Source organism: Micromys minutus (assembly GCF_963924665.1).
Source record: "Micromys minutus genome assembly, chromosome: 7".
NCBI lineage: Eukaryota > Metazoa > Chordata > Mammalia > Rodentia > Muridae > Micromys > Micromys minutus.
The window spans coordinates 7,867,136-7,882,838 of NC_137976.1; positions in this window are offsets into that span (position 1 = coordinate 7,867,136).

The following is a 15,703-nucleotide window of genomic DNA, read 5'->3' on the forward strand; positions in this document are numbered from 1 at the left end:
CTGGAGTTACAGGAATTCGTGAGCCACCTAGCATGGTGGTACAGAACCAAATTCTTCTGATGCAAAAGCAATATCTCTTAATCACAGAGCTATTTCTCCAGCTTGTAGAATAACTTTTAACATCTTCCTGATTTATATTCATCTCTCTCTTTCACAACTGCAGACTATGAATTACCCATCATGTTGAAGATTAGATTTAACAGAGTGGGTTCTAGAATCAATATGACAGCAGCATATTTGGCTAAGTTAATTTTTAATATTAATTTAAAATAGATTAGTGTTCACTCTATTTTTTGTTTTAATGTGCTTAGATACATCAAAGTTAGCATTGTCATGTGATCTAAATTAAAAAAAATAACATTGTTCATTCAGGAAATTGTATTTGTCTTGGTAGGTAAGTTTTAGCCCTATGATAAAAAATATGAAGACATATGAATTAATAATCAGTCTTTACTCCTGGTAGGTGGGAATTGCAATTCCTAATGTCCATTATACTTAGTATCTCCTATAACACAAAGCAGATAAAACAAGACTTGACAAAGGATAAGAACCACACATGATAATAATAAATTGCTATGCTACTGTTTTATATGATGTTTTAATGTTTTCTGTGGTTCTCTAGTTCAAAGTGATTGTTAAGGTAACAAGAGAAGGCAAGCATAACCACATTCTTTATTGATTAAAAACGATAAAGTAAATACTCTGTCTTGAGGCACAAGTATTAGAAACAACACTTGTGTGGCACAGAATAATCAGTGCCTGCTGAGCAGTGGGGGAATGCACTCAGCATCCACAGGAACCACAGAACCATTGGCAGTGGTCATACTTTCCTGGCACTGATGTACAGTGATGGGATTCTGCAGTAACCTGAGGGTAGCATTACACTAAAAAGAGACCATGGGGATGGCTCTTCTAGTAAAACTCTCAGTGCTCTTAAACAGCTTATGATGATCTGTGGCTATAGGCAGGGTATTTAACATCCTCTTCTGTCCCCTGCTCATAGCTGCACTCACATGCATGTATCCACACACAAATATGAAAGCAGGCATACAGTTCATTTTAAATCTTTAAAAGGACAAAATTCAGATGAATTTTTAGCTAAACATAATTTAATATTATTGTCAAGGCTAACCACAAGACTGCTGTGCACCCCTTGGTTAAGTCCTGAAGCTGGTATCTGCCCACTCCCACTCCATAGTCTGTTTCACAGTGCTGGAACATGACTATGACTTCCTAGCATTTGGTCAGCTGGTCCCCCAAATGCAATATTCAAACCATGAATGGTGAATTTCAGTTACCTAAGAGCTTACATTTTACTTCAGCAATGACACAAAAATTTTAATCCGCAAATGAGTTGCTCCATAGAGAATGGTTTGAAAAGAATTCCAAGGCAAACTGAATAGTGCAGATTACTGTGAATGTAAGCTGAGTATCCGTTCACTAGATTTGCATGCATTCTGCATCTCCAATGTATGAAAGCAATGAAAAGCAAAGTATTTGAGGTAACTTAAAGGAACTGTAATGACATGCTTTTTGAGGATGCTTTGCTTAGTGTCTGGTTGGCATGCATAGTGGTTGTTATATAAAAATATGATGAAGCTGAAGATTCCTATTTCGGAGCCCGCCCTCCATAACATTATTGGGCTGTTTGTACGTGTGATGGATAGTGTTAATTGCCAGAATGACCAACTGTAGAGTCACCTAGGAGATGTAGCTATGAGGATGATGGCAGGAGATTATCCTGTCTGTCCATCATTGCTTGGAGGGTCTGTTTAACTGTAGGCAAGTTGATTCCCCCAGAAAGGGATCCTGGAATGTAGAGGTTAGAAAGGAAGCTGAGAACTATGTACGGATTCATCACAGTCTTCTGACTTGTAAATCTACTTTAACCTCCTGGTGCCTTCACCTCCACAGAGTGGCGGATGGTCCTTGGGCTGTGAGCAGAAATAAACCCTTCCTCTCTTACACTGATTTTGTCAAAAAATGCTATCCCAGTAACAGGGAAAAGAAGTGAAGAAAACTTGTTTTCGGTAATACTTGTATAACTCAAATCATTGCATTTCTAGCTGGACAAGAGCACCAATGATTAGGCATAACCCACAATGTATAATAAAAAGTGCTGATGATTTGGTTTGTATGTTTATGATACTGGACTTTCTGTCACTGTTTTAAAGTATCATTACAAATGCAGAGAATGCTACAGCAAAGGGCTTCCTCAACTCAGAAATTAACAAAAAAAAAAAAAAAATGTGTGGTTGTCATGAGAATATTCAAGTTACAAAAAAGTAAATCAGGAGCTGATGAGTGTAATTAATTTTTCATGAAGTTCAACTGATGCAAGGTAAAAGCATATTTATTATATGAGTGTCTAGTGATCCATGATATTAAAAATAAAGGAATACCAAATCTGCAATATATGTAAATTAGGCAAATTTTGTTAGTGATGTTAAGAACAAATAGAAAAGTGAGTTACTCACTTATGAATTTAATTTTCTCTTATGATTTTCATTAACAAATAATTAAATACACATACATTTGCAAAAATAAAAAAAAGTATCATTACATGATGCTTACAGAACCTGTTACTTTGTTATGGAACTGCACGTCATGGTGTCAGCAGGGTCGTCTGTCTTGCGTTACCACATGTTCTGATTGTAATAGGAGATCACTTCAGCTAAATGATCTCAGCCATCTACCTTGTGTTCTATAAGTGATCTCCATGGTATTTACCCAGCAACAAAATTGCCTGATCTTACATTGCTCAAATCTCGTCTCTGTGACTAAGTGGCACGTGACTATATAGTGTTTTTCAGCAGGATGGCAAACAGCAGAGATTGTAATAGTTCATAGAAATAGTACAATTACAATGAGTGTTATCCTCCATTGTAACTGAAAGGCCAGAGATTAAAGTACATTATGATTTTACTGAATGCAATAGACCACTTCCATAGGACAGTTATCAAAGTGAAAATAATATTTAAAATCAGTTACATGAAATCATAACAATGGAAAGAGCTTTGCCTGTTACTGATAAGTGGGGAAATCTTCCAGCTTGAAAGAATGGGCTGATCACTGACTTCCATTGTGTCCATACACCTCTTGACTCAGCTATAATCACCACCAATTTGTCTGCTCCTCTGCTAGCCATTAAGAAAACAACAAATCCACTTGTAGTCCTATAAATAGTAGACATTTAAACCCTGAGCATGTCTCGAATTGACCTTACAAAGTTTTGTAACAAATTTAATTCTAAACAAAAAACATACATTTGTTTTTATTACATACACTCTTTAATTATACATTTTCTCTGAGTCTGTGATTTATGTGCATGCATGTGTACATGTGTGAGTGTGTTTGAATGCTTCAGAGTGCATACGGCACCTTGGCTGTTAGTCTTTATCTCCAATATTGTTTGAGACAGGGTCCCTTTATTGTTCACAACAGAATATACCAGACTGTACGGATGGTAAGCTTCCGGATAGTATGTCCTGTTGCTGCCTATCTCACAGAAGTACCAGAATGACAGACTCACACAGCAGTGATGGGTTTAAGTGGACCGAGAATTCCAAGTCCTGTTCTTGGTCTTGCATAGCAACCACTCAACCTACTGAGCCCTTTTGTGGCTCAGTCTAAAGTTCTCTTTACGTCTTCTTTCCTCCAAAGTATTGCAGTTCTCACACTTGGAAGAATGGCTTGGTGTTCTGGACAGAAAACGGTACAAGGATTTTTTTTTAAGTATTTACGTGTTTTGTTGTCTTGTAATACACAATAAAGCCAACTGTAAAGATAACTTTTAATGTGGTTAAAAGTTAAGTGCCTTAATTAAGGAAAGCTTCCAAATTATTAAAAGGAGAAGGCATTAACTACTTAAGTACAGAAAAGGCCGACTGTATTTTAGTAGACAGGAAGAGAAGAGGGTAACTTAAGTAGTTAATCACCATTGTAACTTGCAGGAAGCTATTTCTTCACACGGGTACATTTCCACAACCGCCCTTAAACCTTCCTTCAGAACTAAGGTGTCTCTTGCAGCATGAGTGCATGTATTTTGTCATTGTTACCATTTTATTACAGAAACAGCAAAATAATAAAGATTTTCTTCCTTGTAAAAATATTCTATTTGTGCAAATTTATATTAAGTAAAATATATTAAAATTATAATTTTAGAGTAAATTTAAGACTAAAATTTTATGTTACATTATATATATATATATATATATATATATATATATATATATATATATACACTGATACATAGAATAACAAAAATTTCAGAATGGAACAGCTATTAGTTTGCTATTTGCCTTTGTAATTAAAAGAATGTTAATCAACTGAGAGTAGTGACACAAAACTTTTCAATTCATTAATGTGGAAGTGTCTATTAAAATTCCTTCAGAGCAACATTATCTTTTTCTTCATTTGAAAGGCTGCCAAGACAAAAAATGTCTGTTTGGAATTCATACACATACATACATACATATACACAGATACATTCATATCCATATATATGCCATCCATATCTATCTATATGTATATTATATATAGGAACAAGATGACCTACATGGGTTCATACATAAAATGTGTGTCCATACTCATAATGTAAATCTAGAATGAAGCCAGAGACTCTGATACATTTATTAATTGTTCATGCTCCGTGTTAGGTAAAGTCATATGTTACACAGAGATTCCTGCACCTTTGCTTAAGAGAAGTGGTGCTGAGCAGCTGTAAGTGATAACTAGTTTCCCAGAACTCGTGCTTTGAGCACACTGGATTTAGCGCACTTTATTACGAAGTCAGCATAATAAAGATGGATCCAAAGGTCTCACTTTGAGCTACTGTCTAGCTTTGGTAACTTGGAAAGGACACTTCAGTTTAGTTAATTTTTCTCACCTTTTAAATGATAATTTTGCTATTTTGGGCTTGACATAAATGTGATAATTGGTGGAAGGAAGCGTTTGGGGAAGTATTTAGCATATAACAAGGTCTTCATAATTAAATTTTGTTCTTGGCAGAGACAAGAATCTCATGTAGAATAGTTTCTCGCTAGGGCCAGCAGTGGATCCCAGTCATCAGAAAACTTGATTTTCAATCACTTAGTCCTGTGACAGATTTAAAGGTGGTCTTTCCCCAAGCAAATTTTATTCATATCAAAATGCACAGGGCTACTCTATTAACAGTTTGCTGTTTATTAAGCCAGTGGTGTTAATATAGTTAATCGCATCATCCCAGAGCATCTTAGAGTGCATCTACCTTGGGCATAGACCACTCGAAAAATTATACCATGGAAGAGAATCTTCACTTTTAACAGCAGAAGGTTCCAGAAAAGGCAACATATGCTGTTCTCAGTTTCAGGATATTCTTGTTTTCAACTGCATGTCTCAAAATGATTGGCCATTTCTTTCTAAAACTGCAATGTTTTGGGCCACAGAACAATCAAACACTTTCTCAAAACCCATGACCTTCGCTGGCTCCTTGGAGTCAAGCACAGATGGATGACAACTGTATTGGGCCAACCTTGAGCATTCTTCATCCAATTTTCAATATTGTATCATCAGTCTATTATGATATTAATTAAAATTTTCAACATTTTAGAATCTTTTTAATTTAGGTCTTAGAGTAAAGAGTTGCTGGCAAAACATCTTAATTTGATCGAGACCCTTATCAATTTTCTTCTGCACTTTTAAAATAGTGATTTATTAATTGTGAATTTCAGATCATACTTACCAATCCCACTCATTTTCCTGTCCCTTCATATTGGCCCTCTGCCTTGGACACCCCTGCCCAAGAAAATAAAAATAAATCCAACAAACAAACAGAACAACCACAACAACAACAAATCTCATGAGAGAAGCGGTAGTGTGTCAGCTTCCCACAGTATTCTCTTTATCCACATATTTTTATGTGCAAATATTGATTGCCATGAGTCATTGGTCTGATTTAAGTACTCTGGCTCTGCTACACTATCAAACATTGGGTCCCTACTAGAACTCCTTTGGCTATCCTGTTGTTGCCTTGTGTCATGGAGATCCTGCTGCCCCTCCACTCTCTCCAGCAATTCATAGCTGAGTTAGATGCTGGGGTGTCTATTTCAGAACCCTGGACCTGGGTCTGAAGAGTAGCTGGGTTAGTCAGTTTGCTAGCTCTCTAGCACCCATACTACTAGGGCAAGCTATCCAGCATGGTCCTGGCTAACTCACCCAGTGCTGGCAAGGGGCAGGGCTAGCTCTGTGTCTCTCTCTCTCTCTCTCTCTCTCTCTCTCTCTCTCTCTCTCTCTCTCTCTCTCTCTCTTTCTCTCTCTCTCCCTCTCGACCTCAGAACTGGCTCACCTGCCTCTAGGAAACCAGGGCCAACTCTATTATGGTGCCAAAAAGAGGCTTTCTTTGATAACTGCTGCTGTTCCCTGCTCTTATGACCCCAAGGCCAGCTCTCTGGCCTGCCAAAGGTGCGGGATAAGGGACAGGAGGGCGTCTCTCAAGCAATGTCACTCCAGGCAAATGAGGGGCAGAGTAAGCTCAGCCAGGCCCATGTCATCAGGGCGAGCTCACCAGTACCACTGCCACCAGGGCCAGCTTTAGAGAATTGCTTTGGCAAGGTGTGTCTCCTGCACTTTCCATATCCTGGCCCATAGGCTTTATTGGAAAAGGATGTGAAAGCTCCAGTCTAGGTTATATTGGAAAATCTCTCATGTTTTCCTAAGTCTGGTTCTCCAGTGATAGTTTTCCAGAGTGAAAGTGTGGACTTGGAAGAGCAAAGATGGACGGTACATGCTTGTGCACACACATGCTCACATGCTTAAATGTCTGTCATCTCACACGTGCTTGTGTGTAGTCATGTAAATAGAGACAAAAAGTTGACTCATTATGTTAGATTCATGTACACTTTATTTATTGATGCAGGGTCTCTAACTGAACCCAGACCTCATGATCCAGGCTAGTCTCATAGTCATCTTGTCTTTCTCTGCATCTCTGGTGCTGGAATTTTGGGGAGCTGCCAATTCAGCGTGGCTTTCATATGGTTTTTAGAGATCCAAGCTCTTGTCCTCATATTTGCATGGCAAATCCTTTGTTCACTGAACCACATGTCTAGCCCCTTATCTAGGATTTTAAGACACTCAATTTTATTTTTCCAGGTCTCCACAAATGCAGAAAAAGCTATAAAAGTTGGCACACATCTCCTGTAACTCATGAGCACACAGTATTTTATGACTCTTGCTCCACACCTTGGGCCCAGCACTCTGATGTGAACCTCCTACCACAAGCAGAGACTCCTAGTGGGAGGTCAAACCATAAGCCTGGGATGTCTGCTGATATAAACAGGAAAAGTATTTTCTTAGATCCTTCTTCCTCCATTTCATCTTGTCGAAAAGGTCAGATCATACTGGCTGATAAGCTGTGTTAGAATGTAGGCTAGTCAAGTTTCTCATGATCATGAATCAGAAACAGTTTTCTAATGTTCTTACTGTACTACAGATCATAATGATCAAAACTGACCTTACTGTGCTTCTGTTGTTGTTGCTTTTTACAGGTCAGAAACCCTTTTCTAGAGGATTCAAGATTCCTATTTGACATGAGATAATGTATTCTAAAGACATTGAAACAGATGGACATGGTGTGAACAGGTAAATATGGTGTGAACAGGTGGACATGGTGTGAACAGGTGGACATTGTGTGAACAGGTGGATATGGTGTGAACAGGTAGACACAGTATGAACATACAGATAGACATGGTGTGAACAGGTGGACATGGTATGAACAGATGGACATAGTAGTGTGAACAGGTGGACATAGTGTGAACAGGTAGACATAGTGTGAACATGTGGACATGGTATGAACAGGTAGACACAGTGTGAACATACAGATAGACATGGTGTGAACAGGTGAACATGGTGTGAACAGATGGACATAGTAGTGTGAACAGGTAGACATAGTGTGAACATAGTGTAAATAGGTGGACATAGTGTGAACAGATGGTATAGGTTGTGTGAACTAAAGAGAAATGTGGGTACACTCAAGCTTTGTCAATTGTTATCTGTATGATTCCATTTATATTAATTCTTCATGTATTTGTATGTGAAATGTATGCATATGTATGTGCACATAAATAGAGAGAGGCTTTATGTGTGCAGGATGCATGCCTATGCACATATGTGTACATGGAGATCCAAAGTTGGTGTTCACATTTTCCTTGATAACTCTCCCCATTACTTATTGTGTCTCTCTGAACAGAGCTAGCTAGCTTTCCCAGAGAAATTCCCTGTTTCTCCCTCCTAAGTGCACAGGCAGCCTCCAGGCCCGCATGACTCTTCTGTGAGAGTTCAGATCATTACTCTGGCCCTGAAGCTTGAGTGAGCAGCAAGCATTGTATCGACCACTCTCACCCCAGTGTGGCTTTTTTTTTTTTAGACAAAATTTGTATTTGTCTAAAATTTTAATTTGTCAGGTTTTAATTTACTTTTACACAAGTTGCAAATAAAAAAATCCATTATATTTTCATGATGGGAATGAAATGGTATATTCGTGGTTTTCCAATATGAAAATCCCTCTGTCATGTTGAATAAAGTATAGAAGTGGAGTAAGCAACAGACACTGACATTGTTACATAATTGTACACTTCAGATTACTCTATAGAAGAGAGTAAGTACTTTTTAAAAAAGAAAACAACTGGAGAGGAATAAACACAAAAACTATCTACATCAGAGATTTTGTCAAAGTTCAAGGGAGTGATGACTCTGAGTCCTGACTTCTTCAAACCATAGTAAAATTGTAACTAATTCTACTGTTGTCTAACATAAAGCTCATATACCATTTGTGTCTTTGGGTAAGTTAGTCTTATATAAAGGCATAGGGAAACTTAAGATCTGTTTTAGTCTCTTTCTTGTTATACTGAATGCAATTAAAAATGCTTTCCTGTTGAGTCTGTGTCACTGTCTTTACTCTCACTTCTTTAATGGTGTCTCCCACTGTGATCTGGGAGCCCTCATTCTCAGTTTGACCCCGGCACATCTACTCGTGGGATCTGTAGTTAATTCAGAGGTAGAAGGTGAAGTCTTTTGTTTTCTTTAATATCTGAAAAACTCCTTTCTTGCTCATGACTTGCTGTAGTCATATCTTATGTTTCAAGAGACCCCACTGGTGTTAATGTGCATCTGGTCCAGAAGAGAGAGAGAAAAAAGATGCAATAGCAATTGTTCCTGTGCTGAAAATGACTTCTTACTCCTTGGAAGTAGGGTAAGATTTGATAATAACTAGCATGATTTGAATCTTATTATCAGACCTTGTATAGGCAGTATTATTGTCATGAAAATACAGTATCAGTATTTTTACTATATATAAGAAAAACTGTGCTCAAAGCTATATCTTGCTAATAAAGGGTGCTTAAACCAAGAGGTACGACTTTTTGAAAAAAAAAAACAAACAAACAACAACAACAACAAAACATGCTATTTCCCCATTCCTTTTTCCCCCATCTCCAGTAATCTCTCCCTTTGATTAAAGGTGTTTCTACTCATAAGAGTCATAAAGCAAAATTCTGTGGCATATTAACCTACTTTCAAGGGTTATTGCCTTTTTCAGAAAGGTTCTGTATCAGTTCAAAGTTACAGTGTTGCTTTTTTGCTGTATTATTGCTCAATATCCTGTCTGTAAATGTCCTACTACATCATAAGCCCTGATTGCAGAAACAGAACAAGAGAAGCTTAGAAAACCTAGCACCATCCTGGCTTTTCCATTAGAGCTCTCTTCTGTTTCTCAACTGTGCAGTGAGTAAGGAACTGGAGTTGATACTTCTCATCATCTTGTGAATATTAATGTGACAATAAGCTTCATTCTCTTCAAAAGTACTGGGGAAAAACATGTTCACCTTTAGTCATCTGGGTTTCTTGAGTTTGCTTGCAATCCTGCTTGTGTCTCTCACGACAAGAAGTCTGGTCTGCTAGGGCCACTTATCACCTCCCTTTGTGCATGTTTTGCTTAGTGAACTTGTAATTTCATGACATTCTTTGCAGTCATTTCATGCAGCTGTTTGTCCATGGGCTGATGTATGTGTTTGTGTGTGAGAGAATGTGTGTGTGTGTGTGTGTGTGTGTTTCTATTTCTCAATTTATTTTACATTATGTAATCCATTCTAACTTGGGTTTTGGACATGTAGCTGAATTCACCCACTTTCTATAGTTAAATAGATGGTGTTAAAATTACTGTGCAAAGAAAAAAGTGTATGTGTGTGTATGTGTGTGTCTGCATTTTCATGCTCACAGATGACCTGATGAAAAGTCCCATGATTCAAGTCTAATTAGTTAAGTTCCAAATGAAAGAAGTTCATAGAACCCTCGAGAACTAAGAACTAAGAAATCTCTCTATTCTCTGTTAGTCAGAATTCTTTAGATTCCTTGGATCCACATTTGCTAAAATTCACAGAAAAAATGTTTCTGCAATAGACAAACACATACACACACACAACACACACACACACACACACAGGGGGGGGGGAGTAGTGGAGGAGGAGAGGAGGGGGAAGGGCACGGAGCAGGAAGGGGAAAGGAAAGGGGAAGAAGGAGGAAGAGGAGAGGGAGATTGATTGATTCTCTAAGAGGCCTTGGTCTCTAGAATAGTGCTATCAGAAGTCACTCCTATAATCTGTGAGTCCCAGTTCCTCAGTTTTCCATGATTGACAGAAATAATATCTTTTTAAGGAATATCCCAAAGATTAATAGCACAATTCTTTAAAATTTTCTGGCAAGTTTCCCTAATCATAACTGTTGTCATCAGGTCCATACGTAGAATATGTTCTTCTCTGGCTCACTTGCATTTATGCCTCTCCTTGTTAGTTTCAGGGTTGGAGGGAAGAATATGGTACCTGCCCTCTTACCAAGGAGACAAAGAAAGGGATGCAATGTGACTTCCAGAGGACACCACCATTGCTCAGTAGGTGGCAGTCTTTTCTCTAGAGCTAAGACTTACACATACTAATTAAAGTCCATCCTGTTACTGGAGGTAAGTCAAGGCATCATGTTAGAAGGTAATCGTAAGGTCAGCTATTAGTTGATTCTAAAAGTATTAACAATTCTCTAGTGTGGGGTTTTGCTTAAGAACTATACTATACATGGTAATTCCATAAACTTAGAAGCAAATATTCCAAATACATTCATGATTTCTGTATTTGGGAAATAAAGATTTTTACACAGGCTATATTTTTCCTGTATCACAAAAAAACATAGAAAAGAATTACGTGGAATAAGGATAAAGATTAATGACAAGGTAGACAATATAGCCAGGGTATACTTGAGAAATAACATTAGCAAGCTTATTGCTTTACAGAATGCATGTACATTTTTTTTCAGAACTGGATTTATTAGAGTCTAAAATGAGGTTCATTCTAGAATTTTCACAGAAAGAAAATATTCCAGTATGGTAGCTGAGGTACTGAAAGAGGGGGGGCAAGATGGGAATTTGCATACCTCGGCAACAAGGCTGAGTCTCCCCATGGACATGTTGCTGTAATTGCCAAGAAGGCTGAAGGTTTGCACATGCAGATCACATTCTCACACATACAATAGAACACAGATAAACCTCTTGTTGATCATTTGGTAGCTTTGAATTCAAAGCCAGATTTGTGTCAAGAACCATCACCATATATCTGAATCAACTTGTATGACTCATTTCTCCTTGAGCTTCTCTTTTTCTCCTGGGTGAAATGATTCCCAAAATCTGATCATATTGGAGTAATGCCTATAAGAGCTATCAAAATGCATGTTAATGATAATATTTAAACACATATTAATGATGTGTTTAAATAAAATGTGCAGCGAGTATGTGAAACACAGATTACTTCATTATAGGGCTTTCTTTCCATCCCTGCACTTTTGGCTCCTTTCTGATCCTTGTGACTGTCCCTTGCTATAATGTCCATCAGTCTTGCCGGATACACAGACTCTGAGAACAGATGTCATCAAACTCCGTATAATTTTACTGTCAGGGGAAACACGAGTTTCTTCTTCCAATCAGGAAGCCTCCACATAGATAAGCAAATTTTGCATTTTTATATTGCTGCTTTGGTTGATTATCCTTAAAATAGATTTCAAGTTGTTTTCAAGTCTCATTATATTGTACTCAAAACTATGCAATAAATTTCACTGGAACACCTTATTTCTCTAATATTTAGTAGCCTTATTTATTTTTAGTTTGTAATGTGTTTTCATATAGATGAAGGAGAATTAGAGCATATGTATCTTATCAGTTTATATTTCTCCTAAGATTGTAGCATTTCTTGCAATTTGAAGAATTTTTAAAAAAAAAAATATATATATATATATATATATATATATATATATATATATATAAAAGAAGATGTACTTAATATATAATATATTTTTTCTTTTTATATAAATATATAATTTATGTTACATATTAGCAATTTAGCACAATGCTCTTAATAATAGCATTAAAGAATTTTGTTTATTAATCCTCTAAATTCGGGGTAGAGACATAACTGTTTTCAGTTAGGGCACTGAAAGTGCAATTAATCCAAAGTTTCCTCATCTGACCCAGGAAACTGTTGGCAGAAAGGTCATTTAATTAGTGAGCAGATTTACTCTTGTGTATTCACAGCTTAGTTAGTAACCTGCTTGCACTCTGTTTGATCCCTAGAACTAACACATTGGCATAGAATTTTATCTTAAACTTTTCCTTTCTGTTAAGGGAAATACTGTTTTTCTCTGTGTTGACGTCTATGTTGAAAGGATCCATGAGTGATAGGGACATGAGACATACACTCTCTGCCTCTTTTGACCAGGAAGACATTGTATGCTATGTGTCCATAAGAGAATGTGAACACACACCCTAGTCTTTCTTTTTCCATAACTGTGCATCTGGTCCTCACAGAAAGTACAAGAGCATCTGGAAAACAACCAAGAATGTGTCCTGAAATACTATTTTGGGAAACAGACACAGGTTTTCTGAGGAAGCCTTTTAAACATCTCCAAGTGATTTAGAAATAAACAGACTGTGGGTGTGTTATTAATGTTGATTTTTAACAAGTTTGAACAAATTTCTCCTTTACCATTCTTTTGTTACAGATAGAACAGAAACACTGTGGTTAGGCACAGGTAGGACCCCTCTTCAGCATGAAACAGTACTAATCATCATTGTGTTTGTTTGAATACTTTTCTTATCCACGAAGATCTAAACCCTTCCCAGGGCCATTAATTCTTATAACATTCCATGAAGGCGGTGAGCAGGCTCAGCTTGCCTCCTGTTGATGAAGAAACTCAAGTATGGGCAAGGCTAATGTCCACTCATGTGAGGACGTTTCTTGATGAAAGTTGATAACTGGGGTGGGAGGGGTCACTGGGTCTTGGTACCTGTTTGAATATTAGCCAACCAAACCAAAAACTGTTCCATGTGTTTACTCAACAACAGCACTGTTGGTAGTGTTAAAAAATGGGGAAGTTTCATTTACAGACCTATGTCTCTTGCTTGTTGATAAGGATGGATGGCTTCTGTGATGATGGATGTAATCTCACATGGCCAAAACCAATCACAGGTGCCTTGTGCTTAATTAGAGACCCTAGCACTCTTCTCTCAGGGCCCTTTTAATTTTTTTCTCCTCTTGTTCTGGTTTCAGCAAGCATTTGTGTTTGGGAACCTGGGAAGGTATTATCAAAAGAAAATGTGCATTTGAGTGGGAGGTATACCCATAGCAACAATTCTTCCCCTGAGACTTCTGGAAGGCCCGAGAGGAACTGTACCTTTTTCATGACTTTGAACAGGGCTTATCTTGTAGTCATGAGGTGACCCAGTTTTGATGAGTTGATAAAAGAACAAACAAGTGAATGTCTTATAATAGTGCCTGGTGCAAGCTGTTTCTAACTGGGACTATTTTTTAGGATAAACTCTCCTTAGCTAGAAAGTGGATTTGAAAGAGTTTCATTTTCATTGTTAGTGCTGATGTTGTTGTTTTCAAGATATGAACTCACTTGTTGAATTTATATTTTCTGTACTACCCATTTCTTTTGACAATAGCAACAGTGTCATTGTAACTGTGACTTCAGCCTTAGAATTAAGGATGTCTCCTAATTAGGGTTTCTGATGCTGTGAGAAAACAACATGACCAAACTCAACTCGGGGAAGAAAAAGTCCATTTTACCTTATAATTTTGAGGTCACAGTTACCACTGTGGAAAGTCAGAGAAGGAGCTGGTGGCAGATAGACACATGGAGGCATAAACTAATGCATCGGCCATGGAGGAACACTCCTTCCTGGCTTGCTACTCATGACTTGCTCACCCTACTTCCCTTCTTCATATTACAAAAGTGTATCAAAATAAACCTTTCATGTATTTCTAAAAATAACAATAATTGCTCGATGTAGGGAAATGAAACAATTTGGTTGATGGAGGAAGAATACACAGGTATACAAGAAAAAGGTACAGTTCCATGGGTTACTAAGTAGTAACCCATGGGAATTTCTGTTTATTTTGAAGCAAAACCCCATTTTCCCATTTTCTGCCTGTGCAGTGGAAACCACAGATACTATCTGGCTGGTGTACTTGTCAGTCATCATTGGAGCAGAAATTTCCTTTTCTCTGAGTTCAGAGAAAATCACAAGGCAAATTGAGAAAGATTGGCTGATGTAGCTGAGACTCACATAACAGAAGTTTAATGTTCCTAAGTGAAACTCCATTTCTGGTAACATCATAAAATAATAACAGGCAATGAAAAGTAACCTTCAGAAGACAGCAAGTGACTGTCTCATAGTGACTTTCTTCAATTATACAATGCATAAAATGTATCCGCAAATTATTTCCCAAACTTAAAAACACATACTATTAAAATATTTTATTTGATTTCTCATTCTTCTAAAACAATTATTCTAATTTATAAGAATATCCATTATAGTCAATTGAAAATATTTATTATTCCAATAATGTATGGGCAGACTACACACTTGCCAATGACTAATATAAGTCTTGGGAGTAAGTCTTACAATAACAAGCCACAGAAAAATGGACTTTGGAAGACTAAGAAGAAAAAAAGAACTTAAATAAATGAGAAAAAAAATTGGCTTGCAGAATATCTTTGGAAAATGTAAAGAGTATTGAGATAAAATTTGTGGTTCTCTAGGACATCATTTTTAACTTTTCAGAGGGAACAGCTAAAATTTTAAACATGAAGCTGAGAGCCATAGGTCAGCATCTGCTTAATCGCCAAACCCCCAAAGATCTGGAAAACAGGGTAATTTGCAATTGAAGTAGATTCAAAACTACATGACAGGATTAATTTTAAAATTATATTATTCATTTTTGTCAAATATTTTCTCAGATATTACCATGAACTAGGCAACAGTTTTGTAGCCATGAAGATACAGGGAAAGGTGGCAAAGTCATCTGTACAGTGAGAAAATACACAACCATAATGGTAGTGACATAGAGCAGGTAATCTACAAGTAGCCTACAGCCCTTTCCTCAGCTACAGTGTCATAGTTACCAACGGACTGTCCAGAACATAGGCACATACAACCTTGCACTGGGTTTATATATACATATATATATGTATATGAATCTATCTATATCTATATATCTATATCTATATCTATATATCTATATCTATCTATATATCTATCTATCTCTCTATGGAGAGAGAGAGAGAGAGAGAGAGAGAGAGAGAGAGAGAGAGAGAGAGAGAGAGAGAGAGAGAGAGGAGTTTTCCACAT